Here is a 3580-nt window from a genome sequence, read left to right as displayed (position 1 = left end):
TTTCGTCAGTGACTCTCAGATGTTTTTACCCTGATGCACAGCCTGAAACATGTTTTGCATGGTGACCCAGCACATCGCACACACACAATTTCAATAAGCAGCACCTACATGTACGTATGTGATGTACCTTGGTGTTTCACTTTCTATTTTATTATATTTCATTAAATTGATTTCATGACCCGCTAATGGATTGCAACCAGCACTTTGAGAAACATTGGTCTAATAAATGATGACTTGTCCTTGAAGGTGATGGAGGAAGATGCTGTTCATGAATAATGACATTCAGATGAGCAATGCAAAAGTCTGCACAGCCTGACTCATTCACTTTAAATGCTCACAGCATATCTAGACTCTAGTTTTGTGTCACTCCTAAATATTGAGGCTGGAGGTAGTAAAAATAATAACAATAAAACAAATAATATCAGCACTTACCAAGGACCTACTCAGTGTAGAGAACTGGGCTAGGTACTTGAGTAGAATAAAAATACAAATAGTAGCCCTGGCCGGTATAGCTCAGTGGATTGAGCATGGGCCTGTGAACCATAGAATCATGGTTCGGTTCCCAGTCAGGGCACATGCCTGGGTTGCAGGCCAGTTCCCAGCAGGGGACGCTGAGAGGCAACCATACGTTGATATTTCTTTCCCTCTCTCCTTCCCTTCCCCTCTAAAGATAAATAAATAAATAAATGAAATTTATTTTAAAAAATACAAATAGTAAATACTCCCTTTCCTTAAAAGAACTCATAACATCATGGGAAAGGTGAAGTGGACCATGAACACAAGAATATAAGGGTATTTCAGGTCAGTGTGACAAACTGAGGAGGTGTAGGAAGATGTCCCCCACTAGAAAGATAAACTGTATAATTTTACAAGGTCTGTCCAGAAACTATCCAGCCATGCTCTATGAAAAATAGAGATGTTTACTGAAGAAGATACAAGAAACATTGTGCATGAGGACAGTGATGCCTCAGTCCCCTTCAAAGTTGCTACCTTGGGACCTCACACAGTTCTCCCAGTCACCATCAGCTGCCCGTTGTATTTTCCTGATGTCATCAACTGCCTAAAATCTCTTCCTTTTCAAAGGTGATTTTAGTTTTAGAAAAGCCAGAAGTCACAGGGCACCAAATCTGGGTTGTAGTGGGGCTGAGTCACCTGGGTGATTTTATGTTTCACCAGAAAACTATGCATGAGACGTGATGCATGAGCAGGTGCATTGTTGTGACGAAGCTGCCGATCACCAGTTGCCCAAGAGCTGTAGCCTTCTGAATCATTTGAATAATTTCCATGGAGGAATGTTCAAGCTTAACACAAAATTTGATGTAGATTCATTACTCTACTCACTCAGTCATTTGAATGCAATGGCCAAACGGTACATGTGCTCATTCAATGGCATTTACCACCCCCACTGACTAGTACAGTGAAGTCATCATTATTTACATATGTGCATTCCAGTCCACTCTTCTTGGCTGCCAGGTTACATCGATGTCATGCAAATTGTTCTCATTGTATTAACAATGGTTGGAATTTTTCCAGACAGACCTTGTATATGATAAATTCAAAATACATAAAATATAACAATTGAAAAGTATATAACCACATCCTAAAACATTCAATGAAAGTTCCTAAGTACCAGGAATAAAAATAAAACTCTGATCCAAAGTGGCCAGTGGGTCCTTGCTTCAACAGCACATATGCTAAAATTGGAACAGTACAGAGAAGATTAGCATGTCCTCTGAACAAGGATGACAAACAACTTTGTGAAGAGTTCCATATTTTTATAAATAGCAATGGAAGGAGACTAGACTCTGGGTGGTAAACATACCATACAATATACAGATGATGTGTTATAGAATTGCATACTTGAAACCTATATAATTATATTAACCAATATAACCCCAAGAAATTCAACTTAAAAATTTTAAGTGACCAGTAGGAGCTCACAGAGGCCTTAGAGCTAGCATGTAATAAGACTAGAGTTTAACAGCAATGAGGATAGAAGAGCAAGCCCCAGCTTCTGCATTTTGGGGGCCTGAAACTGAGCTCCCTTTATGAAGTTAGGAGCCAGGAAGAGTGACTTATCCATATAACAGGAACCAGAAATCTCCACTCACTGATGAGGATACAGTAGAGAAGCTTGTCATCTTTCTGGGGCTGAGAGTAGAATAAGGGTCATCTGTGAGAAACTACAACCTAAGTCTATGCCAAACATGGATATGCAGTGCAAATCTGCATTACTTACAAGGTGTGCAAAACTCAATTCAAGAAAATAACAAATAAACTGGTCCACAAATGGTGAAACCCATAGAGTCACAGCAGAAACAAACCCACTTGACATGAAGTCCTTCCCATGACTAAGGTCAAGTAAGCTTCCCACAGAAGCCAACTCCTACTGGAGACAACTTCACAAGCAAAATGAGAAACTACAGGAAGAAATGAACCACCATGAGAAAGAGAATCAACGAAGATAGTACATCAGAGAACTCAAATAACATGATGTATAACAAGGCAATGTGGAAAATACTTCAAAATAAATATATTTTAAATGTCCCCTCCAAAAAAGGAAATAATAAAATGTAAAAGGCAATAATAAGACATAATAAAAAAGAAAAGTAGTTGAAAAAGAACCAATAGAGTGTCTAGAAATAAAAGAATATTTAAATAAAAACTCAATGGAGGAGTTAAACAGCTGATAACAGTGCTGAAGAGAAAGCTAGCAAATTGGAAGAGAAACTGGAGGTACCCAAAATGTAGCTCACAGAGTTAAAGTCATGGAAAATATGAGGAAGTTAGGAAACATGAAGAATAAAATGAGAAGGTCCAGTAGAGGTATTAGAAATACCTCCAGAGAACACAGACAAGAGGGAGAGAAGCAATATACAGTGATGAATTCACCAGTATTGAAGGGAAAAATTAGTTCTTAGTAAGAAGGGGCACAACTGGGTTTCTGAGCAAAGTATATAAAAATAGGTTTTCACCTAAACGCATTGTAAAAATACTGCAGAATATTAAACACAAGAGTCTTAACAGTTACTAGCATAATGACAGTCAGACAGGCAGCAGGCTTCTCATTAGTAGCAATAGAAACTAGGAGATGAATCATTATAACCTTGAAATGCTAAAGGAAAACAACTGTCACCTTAGATATTAAAACCAACACAGAAAGAGTAAAATGAAAGACTTTACTATTCACAGATATTTACTAAAGGAATTTCTGAAAAACTTCAGTGAGAAGGAAAACAAATCCCAACATAAGAATTGGGTTAATCGGAGATTTCCACCAAGATGGGGGCATAGGTGGAAACACTGCCTCCTCTCACAACCAAGTTTAAAGTCAAGAAAGTTTCAGTAATGAAAACACAGCCAAAACACAGAAAATTGAACTATATGGAAGTCCGACAACAACTAACCGTTCAACCAGACCGGTAAGAGGAGCAGAGCCAGCAACCAAGAGGGTTGGGCAGGAAAGATCCCCTGACCCAGGCACGCAGGCAACCATGGGCAGATCCCAGGTGTGGGGTAGCAATGGGTGGACCCAGTGAGGGCGCAAGGTGGCAGGCTGACTGCAGTCACACAATGGTGC

At 39.2% G+C, this 3580-nt stretch overlaps 1 non-coding gene across 1 annotated transcript; it reads left to right on the top strand.

The window, feature by feature from the left end:
- Window positions 1-1674: 1674 nt before the first annotated feature.
- Window positions 1675-1777, top strand: LOC118999553 (U6 spliceosomal RNA). The gene has a single exon (XR_005069133.1). It is a non-coding gene; the product is annotated as a U6 spliceosomal RNA (small nuclear RNA).
- The last annotated feature ends 1803 nt before the right edge of the window (window positions 1778-3580 follow it).

Source organism: Sturnira hondurensis, unplaced genomic scaffold (assembly GCF_014824575.4).
Source record: "Sturnira hondurensis isolate 20B ecotype Veracruz unplaced genomic scaffold, ASM1482457v3 Scaffold0014854, whole genome shotgun sequence".
Taxonomy (NCBI): Eukaryota; Metazoa; Chordata; class Mammalia; order Chiroptera; family Phyllostomidae; genus Sturnira; species Sturnira hondurensis.
The sequence above is the reverse complement of the archived record's forward strand: the minus strand, read 5'-3'. Positions and strand labels throughout refer to the sequence as shown.